Consider the following 23,387-nt stretch of genomic DNA (forward strand, 5'->3'; position numbering starts at 1 on the left):
TAATTTCATTCTTTTTCATGTAGCTGTCCAGTTTTCCCAGCACCACTTATTGAAGAGGCTGTCTTTTCTCCATTGTATATTCTTGCCTCCTTTGTCATAGGTTAATTGACTATAAGTGCATGGGTTTATTTCTGGGCTCTCTGTTCTGTTCCATTGATCTGTATGTCTGTTTTGGGGCCAGTAGCATATTGTTTTGATGACTGTAGCTTTGTAGTATAGTCTAAAGTCAGGTCGTCTGCTTCCTCCAGCTCCATTTGTCTTTCTCAGGATTGCTTTGGCTGTTTGGGGTCTTTTGTGTTTCCATACAAATTGTAAAATTTTTTGTTCTAGTTCTGTGAAAAGTGCCATTGGTAATTTGATAGGGATTGCATTGAATCTGTAGATTGCCTTGGGTAGTATAGTCATTTTGACAATATTGACTCTTCTAGTCATGGTATATCTTTCCATCTGTTTTTGTCATCTTTGGTTTCTTTCATCGAAGTCTTATAGTTTTTAGAGTATATGTCTTTTGCCTCCTTAGCAAACAGCCCATGGAGCTCAATATCAAAAAAACAAATAACCCAATCAAAAAATGGGCAGATGATCTAAATAGGCATTTCTTCAAAGAAGACATAGAGATGGACAATAGGCACATGAAAAGATGCTCAACATCACTAATTATTAGAGAAATACAAATCGAAACTTCAATAAGGTCTCACCTCACACTAGTCAGAATGGCCATCATCAGAAAGTCTACAAATAATAAATGCTGGAGAGGGTGTGGAGAAAAGGGAACCCTCCTACACTGTTGGTGGGAGTGTAAATTGGTACAACCACTATGGAGAACAGTATGGAGTTTCCTTAAAAAACTAAAAATAGAACTACCATATGATCTAGCAGTCCCACTACTGGGCATATATCCAGAGAAAACCATAATTTGAAAGGATACATGCACCCCAGTGTACATTGAAGCACTATTTACAATAGCCAGGACACGGAACCAACCTAAATGTCCATTGACAGAGGAATGGATAAAGAAGATATGGTACATATATACAATGGAATGTTACTCAGCCATAAAAAAAGAATGAAATAATGTCATTTGCAGCAACATGGATGGACCTAGAGATGGTCATACTAAGTGAAGTCAAGCAAAGACAAATATCAAATGATATCACTTATATATGGAATCTAAAAGAATGATACAAATAAACTTATTTATAAAACAGAAACAGACTCACAAACATAGAAAACAAACTTATGGTTACCAAAGTGGAAACAGTGGGGAGGGATAAATTAGGAATTTGGGATTAATATATACACACTATTATATACAAAATAAATAATCAACAAGGATCTACATAGCACAGGGAACTCTACTTAATATTCTTTAGTAATCTATATGGGAAAAGAATCTGAAAAAGAATGGATATAGGTATATGTGTAACTGAATCACTTTGCTGTACACCTGAAACTAACACACTGTTGTAAATCAACTACAATATAAAATAAAACAAATTAAAAAAATAAAGTTTGGGTTTGAAAAAATTAAAATATTTAAAATACCTTTTAAACTATTAATCTGCCTTCTGAGAGCCCATTCCATGAAAAGAAAACCACTGGTATTTAAAGTCATAGGCACAATGATGATTATTTCAATATTGTTTCCAGTGACAAAAATGTGGAAACAAAATGACCACCAATTACAGAAATTCTTGAATACATTATGATATGTCCACATGATAGAATATTAAATCAGTAATAAACAGAATGAATTTAAAGCTATGGTCATTTACTGGAGGAATTTTCTAAAATACTTATCAGAGCAAAAATTAAGATGCAGAAAAATATACGTAGTGCTCTACCATTTCTTATAAAGAAACAATGGCAATAACACCTGTATATTCATGTGCATGTGTGTGTATGGTTGATTATACTGATTATAGATTTTGTTTGTGTGTGAGTAGAATATTTTCATTTATGTGTTTGTGTATGTGTATAGATAAATAGATACATATATATTATACATACATATGTTTTCTAGAAAAAAGGGGATATTTGGGCTTAGTGGTATTTGGGGTTGGGGTGAGGTAGTAAGCTGTGTAGGATGAGGGAAGAAGAGGAAAAAGTGTAGCCAAGTAGAAAATGAAGAAAATGATAAAATATCCAAGATATATATTACTTTTATGGATTTATTAAAAATTTAAGTATATGTATACATTTTTAAAGTAATTCTTAAAACAGTTGCAGATTAGAAAACAACTAAATTACATTGATTTGCAATTAAATTTTCATGAACAGGGTTTAATGAAACATGTATTGGTAGGCAATGAGGACTGTGATTTGTATATAATCACTAGGGGTATTTCAGTTCACAAATTCTCACGGAGCATAGACCTCCCTATTAGATGAAGCTCATATTTGAATGAGGTAGTCTGTGAAATTGTTCTCCCAATGCTTGGCAGTTTATAGGCATTCAGTAAATGATAACAATGCCTCAGGAAGTTAATATCTGTGCACTGGACTTTGGCTTCTGATAAAGGTCAATTCATATCCTAGTTTAGCTCTGCACAACTTCTGTCAACTAGAGTAAGATATTTGAGCTAACTTTAAAATTGTCATCTCTTTGTAAAATGAGCATCATGATGCTTAACTCTTCTGCCTATATTGATGATTAAATTAGATAACAGAGGGCTTGGTATAGAGGAAGTGTTTAGAAAATACTCCTGTGAATGGGGCCTCACAATATAGAGTGGTGGTACAGTGTTACAGTGGTGAAAAGCGCTTTCCAATGTCTGATGAGATGTATCAAGCCAAAGAAAACTGACAGGTGTTACACATGAATTAGTTTTAGGGTGTGGCTTTTGTTGCACAGAAACTAGTGAAAGAAAGCTGTGAACCTCCCTTTCAAATGCTCTTCAATAGAAATTCACTTATCACTAAGTAAACGTATCATAGGAGCACCTCATTTTAGGTCTGCAACAGAATCAAGTCTGAGAGGTGTTTGTTCTAACAGGATATTACCGTCATTACTGGGGTGTCAGAACGCTGAGTTGAAAAACTCTAGATGTATAAAGGAATGAGAGAAAAAGTACTCTTGGATGTTTGCCTTTTGGGATTTCATTCATATCCTTTTCATGCAATCCTGACATGTTGAAATATGACACGTATGACAGACTGTGATAATATATGTTATCATGATCTGGAGAGTGAGAGAGAGGGAGAAATATGCTCACTTACAGTCTTCTTCACACATCAGGAATGTCTGTTGTTGGCACTGGTGTCTCAGCTCATTTTTACAGGCACTGGCAAGTCTCTCTTTAATCTCTTATTTGTACCATCTGTGTAAATGATGGTTTAAGAGCTGTATGTGTGACTCCTATATTACCAGTAAATTGTATATAGGTACGTTGAACAGGGTGAACATAAACAAGATGGGGAAAGGTAACTAACTGGACTGGAATTGAAGAATTTCTGGTTTCTCATATCTGAAACTAACTAGCTATATGACCTTAAGTGGTATCTATTATAGACAAGGCCCTTTGAATATATATTTTCTCATTGAATCCTTACAATTACACTTCAAGGGATATGTTGTTACCCTCATTTTGCAGATAAGGAAACTGAAATGAGCTAGGTTCCAAGTCACATAGTTTCTGAGTGGTAAAGATGGTATTTGTACCTATGACTGTCTATGGCCACAGCCCTAGGTCTTTTCTTGACAGACTTAGTCTTCTCTCCCCTCAACTCAATTTCCTCTTAAATTAAACAAAAGAAGTAGGCTAAGTGAACTCTTACGTCCCTTTTTGACTGTAATTCTATGATTCATAGGGGTAGAATTTGGTTGTGTCGAGTTCTCTGAGAGCCTTAGAATAAGGGGCTTTGTAAAAAAAAACAGGAATAGAAGAGAAAGTCTTAAATATTTAACATTTACTACTACCTCCTAAAGCAAACAGTTTTTCAGAGTGGATGTTTCTCTTTTATTTTTGGACAGTTGGGAATTGCAACAGATTTAAGTATCATTTAGAAGATTTTCTTTTCCTTTTGATATGTTACATGAAGTAGTTGTTCTTAGCTGAAGGAAGATATTAGAATAACCTTACTTTTGTAAATTTTTATTACTAAAATTCACATCTTAATGCACTGTCCTATACAGTAGTCTTGCAGTAGTTAAAGGAAATATAAAAACTGGGAAAATTAGTTTAAAAAGTCCTTTCTTGGGCTTCCCTGGTGGCACAGTGGTTGAGAGTCCGCCTGCTGATGCAGGGGACACGGGTTCGTGCCCCAGTCTGGGAAGATCCCACATGCCACGGAGCAGCTGGGCCCGTGAGCCATGGCCGCTGAGCCTGCGCGTCCGGAGCCTGTGCTCCACAATGGGAGAGGCCACAACAGTGAGAGGCCCGCGTACCGCAAAAAAAAAAAAAAAAAAAAAAAAAAAAAAAAAAAAAAAAAAGTCCTTTCTATTAAAAAAAAAGAAAAAAAGGAAAATGGCCATTTTAGGATTGAAGCCAGATCATATAATTCAGTTTCTTAACGTGATTAGATTTCCTTACATAGCTTGGGAAAAACGAGCCTGAAATCGAGACAATTACAGAATAAAACTGTTTTTTTTAAGTGTCTTTTATGGGGTTTCCCTGGTGGCACAGTGGTTAAGAATCCGCCTGCCAATGCAGGGGACATGGGTTCGAGCCCTGGTCCGAGAAGATCCCACATGCCGCGGAGCAACTAATCCCGTGCGCCACAACTACTGAGCCTGCACTCTAGAGCCTGTGAGCCACAACTACTGAGCCTGAGTGCCACAGCTACCAAAGCTTGCATGCCTAGAGCCGGTGTTCCGCAACAAGAGAAGACACCGCAATGAGAAGCCCATGCACTGTAAGGAAGAGTAGCCCCCGCTTGCCGCAACTAAAGAAAGCCCATGTGCAGCAACGAAGACCCAAGCAACCAAAAATAAATAAATAAAATAAGTGTCTTTTATGTAAGAAAAGGTCCTGAAAGGGCACCATCAAACTATAAAATACTTCCTGCCCAAAGTAATCCCATAAGAAATAGAGCTTGACTTGTGATAAGAAAAAAACAGAAAAATGGCATTATCTTACTAAAAATATCCTGTACAATAAGGGAACGTTTAGTAAAAGGAGTAACAACTGTAATCATCAGTTACAAAAGATGCTTCATTTCTTTATTCTGTCCTATACCTACAAAATAGTTGCTATAACTAGTGGCATTTATCTTAAAGTTTCAAAGAAAAACAATATTGCCTTGTCTTTTTCATTCTTCCTATTTGGCTATTTTAGTTAAAAGTCTACTTATGATTACATGTTAAACTCTCACATGGTAGAGTGGTGTATGTTTTCCCATATTTATTTCTTTGTCAAATCTACATTCAGTATCCCTGTCTCTGCAGGAAAAATGAAGAACAAACTGAGTAGATCTGGTAAATTGAATTATTCTTCATGTTTCCCTGTATCCAGGATCCAGTTCCTCATCCATCCTGTATCCAAGTCATGTGCCATATACTTTGCAGCTATTTCAATACAAATGGTGACATTTATTTCCCTACCCTGTAACTTTGAGTTCAGCCCCAAGACCGAGACTCTCTTTTCAATAAAATGTTGCATTAGTACCAGTATGCCACTTCAGAGTTCATGTGTGGCTTCCATTTGTGTGAATAACTTCTGCCCTGGCCATAAGAAAAACTCTTGCACTAGACTGCTGGTTCCAGGAGGAGAAAGAGAAACATGACGTATAGAGGGGTTGGCTGATGTAGGCTAGGATGGAGGGAGAGAGAGAGAGAGAGGGAGAGAGGGAGATAGCGAAGTCCAGCCTACCTACGTCAGCCAACCCCCAGTGGACCTAAGATTAGTGAGAATTAATGATTGCTATTTTAAGCCACTTAGCGTTTGAATAGTTTGTTATAAGCAGTATTTGCCAGCAGATATGTGTGAAATCTGATACATGAGACGACTACACACACATAAATACACAGTTAGCAACTACTATTTTTTCATGACAGTAGAGCTTTTACTTGAGATTTCAGAGCTTTCTTCAACTCATCTCCTTAACGTGCTTTGGCAGGATGAACCTGAACATGGAATGAAGTCAAGTTTTCTCTTACTTTCCACTAAATAGCAGGACTGCTTGTTACATAATAATAAGTATGTCAATCTATTGTATACTCTCCTACAGAATTACTCTCCTGTAATTCTCCTTCTTGACACATGTTTGTAATAAACTATTAATTTGATTTCAATTTCTGCTTTGCCCAGTGGGATGAATAATAGCTAAAGACCACAGGCGGGCTTTAATACTCACACAATGCTATGAGGAACTCAATATCACCATTTGACAGATGGGGAAACTGAGATCCAGAGATGCTAAGGAAATTTCCCAACATCACACGGCTGGGAAGTAGAATAACTTTATTTCAAATCCAAGCAGACTGATTCCAGAACCCTTGCTCTAAACCATTGATAGATACCACATGGTTTTGCAAGTCATCTATCCCTAACACTTTGCCCAACACGTGACATGTAGGTATGGAGCAGTTGTTGAAAGGTTTAACTGAGCATACTTGAGCTAAGGTGGCATATACCATGAAGAGAGGAAAGCTAACGTGTTGAAGACAGTGACATTACTTCATTTGATTAACTTCTTTTGAGAACAACCATGAAGCAGCCACCGGTGCGTGTACTGACAACTACTGAGCCTTTTCCAAGCTGGCAAAAAAAGACAGACAGGGTACCCACTCTCCTGGCGCAAATACTCTAGTGTTGGAGATAGAAATGAACAAGAAGTGCTGATTACAAAATAATAAAGTGCTAAGAAAGAAGCAAACAAGGTGATGATAGAAAATAATAGATCTGAGTGAAAAACATTTCATTTTTTTGGTCATCAGGGAAGGCCTCCATTGAAGACGAAACATTTAATCTGAGACCTGACAAGTGGAGGAGATCACTGCAGGCAGAATGGGTATGCATCCTGAAGCACGAAAGTGCTGCCATTCCACTTGCTCTAGATCATTGCTGAAACTTCCCAAAGCTCTGTCCGCTTTCTGTATAATTTCTACACTGTAGCCACAGTGATCTTTCTCAAATTGTTCTCTGGTATTTTAAGGAAGAAGAAAATACTATTTAACAAGGCCTGCAAGTTTGGCTCCTTCCTTTTTTGGCAAAGTTCATCTTGTTCTCTTTTGCTTTCTGCCCTAGTTATCTGTCCTTCTATCTTTGTGTCCTTGTCATGCCTTATCATACCTTAAATCTGCACATTTACATGCATAGTTTTCTACTTGAGCCCCTGTTTTTTAGATAATTTATGCTAAAGAATCTGTATCCCAAGGAGCCTTGCTTTGTCTCCTAACCATATAAAATTCCTGTTTGAAGATATTCATAGCACTATTCATTACTCTTCTGTATATTTGACAGAGTTAACATTTTATAGCTGTGTGTGTATGTGTGTGTGTGTGTGTGTGTGTGTGTGTGTGTGTGAATATTGGATAAATGTAAATTTATGAAGTTAGGAACCATGTCTTTTTTTATTTAACATCTTTATTGGAGTATAATTGCTTTACAATGGTGTGTTAGTCTCTGCATTATAACAAAGTGAATCAGCTCTACGTATACATATATCCCCATATCTCTTCCCTCTTGCGTCTCCCTCCTTTCCACCCTCCCTATCCCACCCCTCTAGGTTGTCACAAAGCATCGAGCTGATCTCCTTGTACTATGCAGCTGCTTCCCACTAGCTATCTGTTTTTACATTTGGTAGTTTATATATGTCCATGCCACTCTCTCACTTCATCCCAGCTTACCCTTCCCATTCCCCGTGTCCTCAAGTCCATTCTCTACGTTTATGTCTTTTTTCCTGTCTTACCTCTAGGTTCCTCAGAACCATTTTTTTCTTTCTAGATTCCATATATAAGTGTTAGCATACGGTATTTGTTTTTCTCTTTCTGACTTACTTCACTCTGTATGACAGACTCTAGGTCCATCCACCTCACTACAAATAACTCAATTTCGTTTCTTTTTATGGCTGAGTAATATTCCATTGTATATATGTGCCACATATTCTTTATCCATTCATCTATTGATGGACATTTAGGTTGCTTCCCTATCCCGGCTATTGTAAATAGTGCTGTAATGAACATTGTGGTACATGACTCTTTTTGAATTATGGTTTTCTTAGGGTATATGCCCAGCAGTGGGATTGCTGGGTCATATGGTAGTTCTATTTGTAGTTTTTTAAGGAACTTCCATACTGTTATCCATAGTGGCTGTATCAATTTACATTCCCACCAGCAGTGCAAGAGGGTTCCCTTTTCTCCACACACTCCAGCATTTATTGTTTGTAGATTTTTTGATGATGGCCATTCTGACTGGTGTGAGGTGATACCTCATTTCAGTTTTGATTTGTATTTCTCTAATGATTAGTGATGTTGAGCATCCTTTCATGTGTTTGTTGGCAATCTATATATTTTCTTTGGAGAAATGTCTATTTAGGTCTTCTGCCCATTTTTGGATTGGGTTGTTTGTTTTTCTGATATTGAGCTGTTTGAGTTGCTTGTATATTTTGGAGATTAATCCTTTGTCAGTTGCTTCATCTGCAAGTATTTTCTCCCATTCTGTGTGTTGTCTTTTCATCTTGTTTATGGTTTCCTTTGCTGTGCAAAAGCTTTTAAGTTTCATTAGGTCCCATTTGTTTATTTTTGTTTTTATTTCCATTTCTCTAGGAGGTGGGTCAAAAAGGATCTTGCTGTGATTTATGTCAGAGTGTTCTACATATGTTTTCCTCTAAGAGTTTTATAGTGTCTGATGTTACATTTAGGTCTTTAATCCATTTTGAGTTTATTTTTGTGTATAGTGTTGTAGAGCGTTCTAATTTCATTCTTTTACATGTAGCTGTCCAGTTTTCCCAGCACCACTTATTGAAGAGGCTGTCTTTTCTCCATTTTATATTCTTGCGTCCTTTATCAAAGATAAGGTGACCATATGTGCATGGGTTTATCTCTGGGCTTTCTATCCTGTTCCATTGATCCATATTTCTGTTTTTGTGCCAGTACCGTACTGTCTTGATTACTGTAGCTTTGTAGTATAGTCTGATGTCAGGGAGCCTGATTCCTCCAGCTCCATTTTTCTTTCTTAAGATTGCTCTGGCTATTCGGGGTCTTTTGTGTTTCTATACAAATTGTGAAATTTTTTGCCCTAGTTCTGTGAAAAATGCCATTGGTAGTTTGATAAGGATTGCATTGAATCTGTAGATTGCTTTGGGTAGTATAGTCATTTTCACAATGTTGATTCTTCCAATCCAAGAACATGGTATATCTCTCCATCTGTTTGTATCATCTTTAATTTCTTTCATCAGTGTCTTATAGTTTTTTGCATACAGGTCTTTTGTCTCCCTAGGTAGGTTTATTCCTAGGTATTTTATTCTTTTTGTTGCAGTGGTAAATGGGAACGTTTCCTTAATTTCTCTTTCAGATTTTTCATCATTAGTGTATAGGAATGCCAGAGATTTCTGTGCATTAATTTTGTATCCTGCTACTTTACCAAATTCATTGATTAGCTCTAGTAGTTTTCTGGTGGCATCTTTAGGATTCTCTGTGTATAGTATCATGTCATCTGCAAACAGTGACAGTTTTACTTCTTCTTTTCTGATTTAGATTCCTTTTATTTCTTTTTCTTCTCTGATTGCTGTGTCTAAAACTTCCAAAAGTATGTTGAATAATAGTGTGAGAGTGGGCAACCTTGTCTTGTTCCTGATCTTAGTGGAAATGCTTTCAGTTTTTCACCATTGAGAATGATGTTGGCTGTGGGTTTGTCATATATGGCTTTTATTATGTTGAGGTAACTTCCCTCTATGCCTATTTTCTGGAGAGTTTTTATCATAAGTTGGTGGTGAATTTTGTCCAAAGCTTTTTCTGCATCTATTGAGATGATCATATGGTTTTTCTCCTTCAATTTGTTAATACGGTGTATTGCACTGATTGATTTGCATATATTGAAGAATCCTTGCATTCCTGGGATAAACCCCAGTTGATCATGGTGTATGACCCTTTTAATGTGCTGTTGGATTCTGTTTGCTAGTATTTTGTTGAGGAGTTTTGCATCTATGTTCATCAGTGATATTGGCCTGTAGTTTTCTTTTTTTGTGACATCTTTGTCTCGTTTTGGTATCAGGGTGCTGAGGTCCTCAGAGAATGAGTTTTGGAGTGTTCCTCCCTCTGCAATATTTTGGAAGAGTTTGAGAAGGATAGGTGTCAGCTCTTTTCTAAATGTTTGATAGAATTTACCTGTGAAGCCATCTGGTCTTGGGCTTTTGTTTGTTGGAACATTTTTAATCACAGTTTCAGTTTCAGTGCTTGTGATTGGTCTGTTTATATTTTCCATTTTTTCCTGGTTCAGTCTGGGAAGGTTGGGCTTTTCTAAGAATTTGTCCATTTCTTCCAGGTTGTCCATTTTGTTGGCATAGAGTTGCTTGTAGTAATATCTCATGACCCTTTGTATTTCTGCAGTGTCAATTGTTACGTCTCCTTTTCGATTTCTGATTCTGTTGATTTGAGGCTTTTCCCTTTTTTTCCTGATGAATCTTCCTAATGGGTTATCAATTTTGTTTATCTTCTCAAAGAACCAGCTTTTAATTTTATTGATCTTTGCTATCGTTTCCTTCATTTCTTTTTCATTTATTTCTGATCTGATCTTTATGATTTCTTTCCTTCTGCTAACTGTGGGGTTTTTTTTGTTCTTTCTCTAATTGCTCTAGGTGTAAAGTTAGGTTGTTTATTTGAGATGTTTCTTGTTTCTTGAGGTAGGATTGTATTGCTATAAACTTCCCTCTTAGACTGCTTTTGCTACATCCCATAGGTTTTTGGGTCATCGTGTTTTCATTGTCATTTGTTTCTAGGTATTTTTTGATTTCCTCTTTGATTTCTTCAGTGATCTCTATTTAGTAGCATATTGTTTAGCCTCCATGTGTTTGTATTTTTTACAATTTTTTTCCTGTAATTGATATCTAGTCTCATAGCATTGTGGTCGGAAAAGGTACTTGATACAATTTCAGTTTTCTTTAATTTACCAAGTCTTGATTTGTTACACAAGATATGATCTTTCCTGGAGAATGTTCCATGAGCATTTGAGAAGAAAGTGTATTCTGTTGTTTTTGGATGGAATGTCCTAGAAATATCAATTAAGTCCATCTTGTTTAATATGTCTTTTAAAGCTTGTATTTCCTTATTTATTTTTATTTTGGTTGATCTGCCCATTGGTGAAAGTGGGGTGTTAAAGTCCCCTACTATGATTGTGTTACTGTCGATTTCCCCTTTTATGGCTGTTAGCATTTGCCTTATATATTGAGGATTCTTATGTTGGGTGCATAAATATTTACATTTGTTATATCTTCTTCTTGGATTGATCCCTTGATCATTATGTAGTGTCCTTCTTTGTCTCTTGTAATAGTCTTTATTTTAAAGTCTATTTTTTCTGATATGAGAATTGCCACTGCAGCTTTCTTTTGATTTCCATTTGCATGGAATATTTTTTCCATCCCCTCACTTTCAGTCAGTATGTGTCCCTAGGTCTGAAGTGGGTCTCTTGTAGATGGCGTATATACGGGTCTTGTTTTTGTATCCATTCAGCCAGTCTGTGTCTTTTTGTGGGAGCATTTAATCCATTTACATTTAAGGTAATTATCGATATGTATGTTCCTATTACCATTTTCTTAATTGTTTTGGGTTTTTTATTGTAGGTCTTTTCCTTCTCTGTGTTTCCTGCCTGGAGAAGTTCCTTTAGCATTTGTTTTAAAGCTGGTTTGGTGGTGCTGAATTCTCTTAACTTTTGCTTGTCTGTAAAGGTTTTAATTTCCCTGTCGAATCTGAATGAGATCCTTGCTGGGTTGAGTAATCTTGGCTGTAGATTTTTCCCTTTCATCACTTTAAATATGTCCTGGAACCATGTCTTTTTGTAATTACCGTTATATCCCCAGTGCTTTGAACAGTGCTTGAGACACAGTAAATGATTAATACATATTTATTTAGTTCATTGAGTAAATGTTATTGAAGTATTTTCGGCAGGGGAGTTATATAATACAATGTGTATTTTAAAATGATCACTTTGGCTCCTTTGAGAGGAATAGATTAGAGGTGGGCATAAGTGAAGAAGAGAGCTTGTTAATAGGCTGCTGTAGCAGTCCAGGTGAGAGATAGTTGTGTGTGGGTATTGAAGAGATAGAGCAGATCTTAAAAATTAGCTGGATTTCAGATGATTTGGGGAAAAAAATTGAAGGTTTACTCTTATTGGCTGAGGATGATAAGGAAAGAAATGAGTTAAGCATAATTTTATATTGCAGAGAGCAAAGTAATAATATTTGTGGAAATGAGGAAAAGTTATATGGATGGAACAGTTCTGTTATTTGGGAAATTAAGAGTGTTTTTCGCTATGTTGAATTTAAGATGCCTTGGAAACATTCGAGGGACAATGTCAAACAGACAGTTGAATTGACTTATCTGGATACCCAGGGGAAAGTACTCAAATGCAGATATACATTTAGATATCATCAGTATTTAGATTTCATTGATAGTCATGGAAAAAGGCAAAATCATATAAGAAGAGAGTGTTATAAAAGAGAGGTTTTTGCTGATTCCTGAAGAAAAAGTATATATATATATATATATATATATTTAGAAATAAGAGGTAAGAGTTTCAAGAAAGAATAGGAAATAATTTCAACAAAGGATGCTGAAACATCCAGATAGCCATACTGCAAAAAATAAATTAAAGGAACTTTGATTTCTAGCTCTCATTATATAAAATTTAATTCAAATAAGATCACAGACCAAAAGAAAAAAGCTAAAGCTCTAAACATATAGAAGAAAATATAAGAATATATCTTTACAACTTTGGCTTAGGTAATATTTTTTAGCCTGCATCATAATACAATACATAATACAATACATTTATAAGTAAAAGAAACTGATAAATTGGACTTAATTAAAATTAAAGCATCTGTTCTTCAAAAGACACGATTGAATAAGCAAACCACAGACCAGGAAAAAACACTAACCATTTATATACTTGACAAAGAACTTGCAGAATAAACAGAAGCTCTACAACTTGGTAATTAAAAGGCAAACAGTCCAATTTAAAATATTGGGAAGACTTCATAATATTGGCACAAGATACTTCACAAAAATGTTCTAATGACCAATGAGCATATAAAAAGATGCTTAATATCATTAATCACTAGGAAAAAACAGATGAAAACCACAACCACTTCATACTCATTAGAATGGCAAAATTTTGTGATTGACAATACCAAATGCTGGTGAAAACATGGAACCAGGACTCTCATACATTCCTGGACAGGATATAAAGTGATTCAGTTACTTTGGAGAACTGATAGGAACTTTCTTGTAAAGTTAAACATATGCTTATTCTATGACCCAGTGATTCTACTCCTAGATATTTACCCAAGAGAAATGAAAAATATGTCCACAGAATACTTATACTTAGATGTTCATAGCAAGTTTATTCATAGTAGCCAAAAAATTAAAGTTGAGGTAACCACCAATAGGAAAAAAATATAAATTTGTGGTATACAAAATATTTAATGTGGTAAGCAGAATTCTAAGATGAACTCCAAGATTCCTACCTACTGATACACATGCCCTGAATAATCCCCTCCCCTTGAGTATGGGCAGCTCAGGTGAATATGAAGGGATCTCACCCTTGTGATTAGATTGTATCTTGTGGATAGTTGAAGGGATTTTTGTAGGTGTAATTAATATTGCATATCAGCTGATTTTGAGTTAAAAAGGAAATCTTCCCAGGTATCCTGCTTTAATCAGGTCAAAACACTTAAAAGTAGGACTGGGCTCTTTCTGAAGATATAGAGATATTCTCCTGTTGGCTTTGAAGAAATAAGCTTCTATATTATGAGATTTGTGAGAGATCCATGTGGCAAGCAATTTCAAGATTCTCAAGGAGCTGATAGCAGACCCTGGCTGACAATCAATGGGAAAATGGAAACTCAGTCCTACAACCACAGAGAACTGAGTTTAGCCAACAGTCCGTTGAGCTTGGAAGAGGACCCTGGCTTCTGAAGGAAATGTAGCCCAGTTGACGCATCTAGATTTCAACCTTGTGAAACTCTGAGCAGAGTACTCAGCTAAGTTGTGACTCAACTCCTGACCCATGGAGACTGTGAAATGATAAATGAATGCTGTCTTGTGCCATTAAGTTTGTGGTAATTTGTTACACAGCAATAGAAAATGAATACACTTAGCAATAAAAAACTATGACTTATAGACAAAACGTACATAAGTCTCAAAAACATTAGTGAATGAAATCAGACACAATAGGTTACCTATTATATTATTTCATTTATGTAAGTTTCAAGGACGGGTAAAGCAGATTTCTAATGATAGAAATGAGTACAGTGGTTGTTTCCAGAAATGGAAAGATTGACTAGAAAGGAATACAAGATGACTTTCTGGAGTGTATAGAAATATCAATAGTTCAGTGTCTTTGTTTATATTTGTCAAAACTCATTGAGCTATACACTTAAGATTTGTGCATTTGACTCTATGTAAATTATACCTCAATTTAACAAAAAAGAAAGAGTGCCTGATAGTGTCAAATGTAGCTAAGAGTCTAAGACAAAAATAGAGAAGTGCTTATTGGATTTGGCCTTCTCAGTTACTTGGTGAACTTGGTAAAGGCACATTCTGCCCAAAGTGCTGATAAAATTAGATTAGAATATGTTGTAGTGGGAATAGAAGCAGAAGAACTTGAGCCGTTGTATATAGACAACTCTTTCGAGATGTTTAGTTATCAAAGGGCAATAGAAGATGGGGAAGTCTTTTGATTATAAATGTGAAATAAAGGGGGTGTGTGTATTTCAAGATGGTAGATCCCAGAGCATGTTGGAACTGATCAAGTATAGACGAAAAATTCATCATGCAAGGTTTAGAAGGAATATATAAATGGATGGATTACTTGAGAAGGTCAAATTAGATGATCTTCAGAGCATAAGTGAAGGGAAAACCTGACAAGAATGAAAAAAATAAATGTATAAATTAAAATTGTGTTGGAAAATTGATAAAATAAGTAGACAAATTGTTAGTAAGGATATAGAAGACAGAAAGCATTTCAAAGAAATTTACCTAACTTACATTATAGAGCAGTCCCCCAACAATATCAGAACACACCTTCTTTTTAGTTTTTATTATTACTATTTTTTAATGTTAGGTCGAAACCTAATTAGTTATTTATTTATCTATCTATTTTTACAGCTTCTTTTTAAACATGCACAGAGCATATAAAGATAAAGCCTATACTGAGATATAAAGCAAATCTGAATAAATGCAAGGAGATTAAAATCGTAAACAATATGTTCACAAACCACAGTAGCATGGAATTGAAAATAATAGACAGCTATCTGGAAAATATCTACATATTTGGAAATTAAACAACACACTTCTAACTAATTCATGGGCCAAAGAAGAAATCAAAAGGGAAATTAGAAAACATTTTGTAGTGAATAAAAATAGAAACACAAGATTCTTATTCCAGCTAAGCTGGGATAATTGTAACTAAAAACTTTAGAAAAATGCATCTGCAATCCTGTTGGTTCAATCTTCTGGTTAATACTAAATTCTGCTACTTCTCACCACCCCACTACTACCATGCTAGTCTAAGTTGTCATCATTTTTGCTTACATCTTTGTAATAGCCTTCGCTCTGCTCTTTCTGTTTTTTGTACTTCCCCTACACACCCTGTCCCACTCCACAATTTTAGTCAAACAGCATCTTGAATGGACCTTGTGAGATGTATGTCAGATCATATTGTTGCTATTTTCAGAAATAGTCAATGATTTCTTGTTACTCTCACAGTTAAAATGATGACGGTCCAAAGAGGCCAGTAGAACTTGTCTCATCATTGTTTATCCAACCTATTTTTACTACTTCTTCCTTTCTTGTCTCTTATTAATTTTGTCTCCTTGACGTTTCTTTTCTTTTTCCATTTTTTTCTTGTATTTATACCTTCAAGGGCTTCCTACCAGCTTAGAGTAAAATTAAAAAAAAATGCTTATCTGTAAAGACTCTATCTGATATGACTTTTGTTTGCCTCTGTGGCCTCATTCCCTCACCCGCATCCCCCCACTGCTGCCTGTCTCTCTCTCTCTCTCTCTCTTTCCCTCTCTCTCTCTCTCTCTCTCTCTCTCTCTCTCTCTCTCTCTCTCACACACACACACACACACACACACACACACACACACACACACACACACACACACACACACACACACACACACACACACAATGTCCCAGCCACCCTGAACTTCTTCTCATTACTTGAACACACCAAATACTTTCTTGCCCCCATGACCTTGTCCTTGCTGGTCCCTCTGCCTGGAACATTTTCCTCTCATTTCTTCATATAGGCCAGTTCCTTTTCATCTCTCAGGCCTCAGCTTTAAAGCAATTGCTTCCGAGAGGATTTGCCTGTCCAGCCCAGCTAAAGCTGCCCACCCTCCAAATACCATCCAGTAACTTATCCCATTTCATTTGCTGTGGTACATATGTGCTGAAATTCTTTTATCCAATCACTTCTACGTTATCCTTTTCCCCTGTTGGACTCTGAGCTCCAAGAGCAGAGACTATATCTGGTTGTTCATCCTGATATTCTCAACTCAGAATATGTGTACAAAAAATATTTGTTGCATAACTGAATGACAGATGGAGAAAATAAAATAGCAATAATAAATACGGTGTTCATTGGATTCCCAGTTCCTTCACTTGAACAACATAGAACAGATACTTTTTCCCTCACCGAAAAAATTGAGTGAGAATACCATATCACTCCAGCAAGTTTGTAGTGAAGATTTCAGGAAAAGCCTTGTAAAATGGGCCTGGAGCAGTGATTAATACTCAAAAGTATCTCAACTGCAAGGGAGCTTAGAGTTGCAATGAAAGGCTGAGAATCTGGGGTCAGACCACTTGAGTTTGAATTCTGACTTTACTAGCTTTACATCTTTTACCTCTCTGTGCCTCAGTTTGTCTGTCTATAAATATCTGAACTTACTACATAGACTTACTGTGGGGATTAGATGCCTTAGTACCTGTAGAAGTCTCAGAAAAATGACTGGCAGCTGTAAATAGTCTAAAAGTGTTTGATAAATCTGCTCGGTCTTCCTGGAGGCATCAAGGAAGTATGAAGGATGCTAGTAATTAACAACTCCTGGCACTGGTTCTGGTGCCAGCCCACTAATGCCCAACGTTGCTTAATGAAATAGATGAACAGGGTGAATATAGTTTTCCCTGAGCCCAAACTTCTGAGTTTCTTCCCCATCCTCTTCTGGAACATCCTCCCCTGTTCCTAGCCCCTGTGTGCATGTGCATTGATTACAGAGCAGCTGGAAAGCTCAGCAGAGCTAGCTTCTAGCCCAGCTGGACCAAGGAGACCCCCCCAGTAGGGCACACCGTAGGTGCTTCAGTACTTTATTATGAAAATATTGGACTTATGTAAAAGTTGAAAGAATTTTTACCTTGAAAATCCATACATCCACTAGCTAGATTCTTTTATTAACATTTCTAGACATACCACATACTCAGTTCATCTGGTTATTAATCCATCATTCATCTTGTTTTACATATATTTCAAAACAAGTTGCAGACACCAGCACCCTTCACTCCTAAACACTTCAGCATGAATATCATTAGCTTGATGTCAGTATCTGATTAGCATTTTAAAAATCTTTTCTTTTTGATGTTTAAAAAAAACCTACAAGGAAATATTAAATTTATTATGCCTTCCAATGAGTTTTGACAGTTGCATACAACTGGGTAACTAAACCCCTATCAAGATATAAAATGTTACTATCACCACAGAAATGTTCCTAGTCAACCTTTAACGCTATTCCCTGATAATAATTCCCATTAGCCCCCTCATAGATTAGTTTTATTTTCTAGAACTTAAAATAAATGAATTAATTTGGACAAGCCTTCTTTTACTCAGCATAGGTTTTGAGTTTCATTCATGTTTTTGCATGTTCATTTTTATTGCTGCATAATATTTCATTATATGACTATACCACAGATTATTTTTTATCCGTTCACCAGTTGATGGACATATGTGTTTTCTCCAGTTTTGCTTTACTATGGATACAGCTGCTTTGAACATTCTTGTATATATCCTTCTGTGGATGTATGTTTTTGTTTCTCTTGGTCACATCTAGGATGAGAATTGCTGGGTTACAGGGTAGATATATACCTAGTTTTATAAGGAAACGAAAGACTTTTGTCAAAGTGATTATAACACATTCCCTCAACAATGTACAAGAATTCCCATTTTTCACTTCCTCTTCAACATTTGGTGCACACCATCTCAAGGATTTTGTACTTCCTGTACCCTCTGTCAGGTACGTTCTTCACTGTGGATTGTTCACTCACATACTTCAGACTTCTGGAAGTCTTTTTCTCAGTGCAGCCTTCCTTTTCTGTCATACTTAAAATTGCACTCAGCGCACCCACCCAGCCACCCACCAACAACACTATCTCCCTTACTTCTTTAATTTTCCCAGAGAATTTATATACTTGTCAGTTTGTCTATCCACTCTCCCCCTCCAGTGAATTGTGATCTCCATTATACCTTGTAATTTTTGCTCTTTTTTCCATATGTTTAAAAAGAATGGGTATTCTGATATTGTTGGGTGGATTGTTCCATAAAGTGAAACGTTACTCTTGCGTTCCTTGTCTCTGTAAGCATTCCTGGCTCACAGTAGGCAGTTAATATATATATCTGTTGAGTAAATGAATATATGGAAACACTTGTGGAGTGGATAGAAGCACAGCAAGACTCTGTATTTGCAAAAGTTTACTTTCGTTTGTAGTCAAAAGCCATCTAGGCATAAATTTGAAATACTTGGGTTAAATCTGATCACTTGTTTCACCAATTAGAATTTGTCACTCTTTTCCTTTGCTTGAACCTAAAAAGGGACAACAGATGAGACAGTAATTCATCATGACTGATGGTATATGCTTCAGTGCCTAGTAGTGAAGGAGTATCTTTCTCAAAGCCAACAATGGCAACTTTCAAGAGAAGTAGATATTCTTCCAGACTAATTTTAACATCCCTTAGAATGTCTGGAAGACTTTCATGGTAAAAATAAAAAGTCTGTGAAGTGTTGTAGCCCCTACCTCATTATATATTGTGTATCACTCATACAGAGGAAACACATATGGCAGCTTAATTGTATATTGTTTCTTGAAATTGTTTTAAGATCCACTTATCTTCCCAGAATTCTTTGCCTTGTTAATGAGATTCTCATTTGAAACTATTGAGAAAAGTTTCGGAATTGGTCCAGCTGTTCAGTGAAACGCTATTAAACTGTTACTTCTATCATTTTTTCTCTGTTTTATTTTCTTTTGAGTAGATCATAACTTTGACTCGTTTTCATCAGAGTAAGCCCACAAGTTCTCAAAGTAGCCTTGATAGGAATATATACGTTGGATTTGCTTTAAAGATTGTTTACATTATTAAATACAGAAGTCCATCTACTTACAAAGTGGTTAAGTTCTAAAAGACAGTTTGCAAATACTTTTCATTTTTAAGTCCACATAGTGTCCAAAGCAGGGGAAATAGGAAATTAAGTTTGCAGTTCATGGATATACTGACGCCAATTAGGAAGTCTGTTGTCTCTTTAAAAAATAGCTTTTTTAAATATTTAAAATTTAAGTATTTATATAAAACATAGCTTTTTAAAATATTTAATTTTTTTCTTCTCTTCCTTGATGATGTAACAGCAGTGACGCTTTAAAATCCTTAATGTGATTTTCTTATTTGCCTTTGTGAACTTTTATCCTTGGCCCTTTTCTGCCTGAGACATCTGTTACTTTGGAGAAGAATGAAGATTTATAAAAGAAAGAAATAGGGCCTATTAAGGAAAGAATGTATAGAAAACTACAGTGGTATTTAAAAGTATAAATAGTGGTATTATTGAACTTGGGTAGATTTTCCAGATCCTTTTCCTTTTTTTCCTTTCCTTCAAAGAATATCTAGGATCAAGCAATGAAGACTCATCTCATAGTTTGAGCCACAGTGTAGACAAGATACCTATTTGCCTAGTACATCAAGACTAGAAGGAAATCATAACTTAGAATTAAAAGGGAAAGCCAATTTCCATTTCTGAGGATTATGGGAAGATGGAAGAAGAGAGAAGCAGGAGATAACATAGGTATCCTTAGGAAATATCTAATTTGAAAAAAAAGTTAGGATTAAGTCCTGTGAGAAGACTGGAGTTTCACGTACTGTGGATAAGAATTGGATAAGATTTCAAGCAATATTTATTACAAGCAGGTCTTCAAGGAGCAAATTAGACCAAAGACTTAAATGCTTTAAAAAGGAGCACGCTGCGTGTGTGGGGAGGTCAGTGCTGGTGTGTTTGTTTATGGCGTAGTCATTTGATTACTTCAAGGCTAGTGAGCTCACTTCAAGTTTACATGAGCAAATTCAATTTTCTAAACTAGATATGATTCACAGGCTTTGTGGTTATCACATGTCCTGCTGTTAAGTTTACCTTTTAGAAGATTAAATAATATCTTAATATTAAACTGCCAAATGACTTGAAGGGACTTTTGCCCTTTTATTTATTTATTTATTTGCGGTATGCGGGCCTCTCACTGTTGTGGCCTCTCCCGTTGCAGAGCACAGGCTCCGGACGTGCAGGCTCAGCGGCCATGGCTCACGGGCCCAGCCGCTCTGCGGCATGTGGGATCTTCCCAGACCGGGGCACGAACCCGCGTCCCCTGCATCGTCAGGCAGACTCTCAACCACTGCGCCACCAGGGAAGCCCACCCGTTTTATTTTTGAATGAAAGAATATGTAAGGAACTATAATCACCATAAAAAGAAATGGAGCATGCTCAGCTTTAATTTTAAATGAAGTCTGTCTTTCAGCAGTACCCTTTGTTCCCTGTGCTTCTGAGATCATCAGATTGTTTATACCATAAAACTCTGCTATAACTTTCATAACAGTAACATGGATTAAGATGTATTGTCATTGGTTCCAGTCCCCTGCCACCTCCTGAAAATGAGGGCTGGGAGTAGGCTAATGTTCTTATTTTGTGAGGCAGGTAGGATGTGAGAAGGAGAAAAAGCAGGCAGCTCTGTCTTGTTAAAGAGGGATCTCCAGTGTTCTCCAGGCTCAGTTTCCTTGACAAGGCTAATGAATTGGATATAGGTTGAAGATTTAACGCTTACAAATACAGCATAACCTGTTAAATTTGAATTTCAGATAAATAACAGATAATTACTTAGTGTAAGTATGTCCATGCAGTATTTGGACATACAAAATTTATGTACATACAAATACAAATACAACATACAAATACAAAACTTATTTGTCACTTATCTGAAGTTCAAATTTAATTGGGCATCTGGTATTTTTCTATCAACCCTATTTGGATGCTAACTGACCAGAAGATTCTTAGGATTATTGTCCCTGTCCTTCAAATTACACTGGCCGGCCGCAAGCCCCATAAACATCCTCATGAATGTTTGATCACTTTCCTTTTCTGGCTGCCGCTGGGAGAGGAGCTGCCTCCAAGTCCACGCATTTGCAGTGAATGGCCCTGTGGAACTGCTCCAATTTCCAGATCAAGAAGAACAAACAGATATAGGGCACCCATCCCAATAATCTGAAGGTCCACAATTCTTTCCATTACAACCGGCTGATGGACCACAAGACTGTGGCGTGGAGCCGGCAGCAGGTGGCAGAAGTGGCCTGGAGGTGGTGAAGTGGAGATCTGGCCCTACAAAGCCCGCCACCTCCTACATGCAGACCACCATCAACAAGAACTCCCCTGCCACCCTCAGCAGTATCCAGAACATAATCTGCAAAATCAAGTACCTTTGGGATCTGAGCATAGTCTCCAACCGCAGAGCCAGCGCCATCCTGCACAGCAGACGCCGGTGACGGTGAAGAGGAGGCAGACGTGCCCCACAAGAGCTCTTGAACACAGCCCTCACTCCCTGACCCCCAAAGCAACAAAGATGTCACCCAACTTTTCTCAAAAAAAAAAAAAAAAGCCACCAGGTGATTCTAAACTGCAGCCGGAACAAAGTTGGATTTGGATTGTGAAGAGCCTTTAGAATCCAAGGTCAACTAGTTGCCCAGGTCTGCTGTGGTTATTTCAGTAACTTCACAGTACTGCAATTCTGCATCTTCATGTTTTGGACCCTACTTATTGTATTATAGCAACTTTCTCTTTTGTATCTCAGAGAAAGGAACAGTAATTAGCTTAGTACTTGCAATGAGGAAGTTTGTATAACAGCAAGATTATGTCCTCTTAATATCTTTTCAACAAATAGCACTGTGATCTACAATTTCTTTTAATTTTTAAAAAAGAATATTCACATTTTAAAGCTTAAAATGTTGATTGTAAAGACTAAAGGTAGGGAGAGGCATATCTGATAAATAAGGGCTTTCTTGCCTTCTCATTTGTGAGTCTGGGATGTGGCCTCCTGAAAAGCTGCCCAATCAGGGGCTCTGCTTCGTTAAATCAAATGTGTTAGTGCTACACGCTTTTACAGGTGGAGCTGTGAGGCTCAGCTTTCTCAGCTACCCTTGGTTTCCCTGTGGCAATCTTGCAGAAGTAGCTAGTATCTTAATGAAGAACCTGCTAAGGGGACCCATTAACAATAAAATGACTCTGGGTTGAAGGCAAAGAAGTAGTCACCTGAGCAAAGCCAAGGGGAGGGAGTGGATCCTAGGAACACAGAGAAGTCTGTGATACCAAATGAGGGAGATATAGTTGAGGTCCTTTAGTGGCAAATCTGGAGGTATTTCTGAGCCAAAGGAAATGTCTTTGGGTTATACCAACTGCAGACTTCTGCTAGAGATGTAAAGTCTCATAGGTGTACAAAATTCATCACCCAGTGATCAGAAGACCTACTTTTGTCTCCGCCAAAGTCACATAAACTACACCCTCCCTCTTTATATGTAGACACCACTGTAGGGTAAGAAGCAGAGGAGGGAGGAAGTTATCTGAGAAACTAAGCACTGTTCTCCGGAGAGACTCCTTTCTCTCACTGCCTCTGCATCAGATATCTTGGATTCATTGCACACAAAAAAAATCCCTTATATAGATAGCTTTATCATCAGTAAGACTCTGAAATCCTTGAGGGTAAACATTGTGTCTCAGTATACTTGGTAAAGTGCTTCAGGAGAGAAGACACACATCTAAAGAGATCAAATTGTGCAGAAAAACGTGCAGCAAAAAGAGAAATGTGCCAAAGACATACATGCCTAAAATCAATCTTTCTCTCTCTATCCAGTATTCATAGAAAATTATAGAAACCATAGGCAAAAAATATCAATAAAGAGTGAAAAATCACCTGTAGTTCTGTTGTTCAAACA

The 23,387-nt window shown here is 36.8% G+C and overlaps 1 pseudogene; it reads left to right on the forward strand.

The window, feature by feature from the left end:
- Window positions 1–21,522: 21,522 nt before the first annotated feature.
- LOC132531268 (large ribosomal subunit protein eL28-like) lies at window positions 21,523–22,120 on the forward strand (annotated as a pseudogene).
- The last annotated feature ends 1,267 nt before the right edge of the window (window positions 22,121–23,387 follow it).

Source organism: Lagenorhynchus albirostris, chromosome 13 (genome assembly GCF_949774975.1).
Source record: "Lagenorhynchus albirostris chromosome 13, mLagAlb1.1, whole genome shotgun sequence".
Taxonomy (NCBI): Eukaryota; Metazoa; Chordata; class Mammalia; order Artiodactyla; family Delphinidae; genus Lagenorhynchus; species Lagenorhynchus albirostris.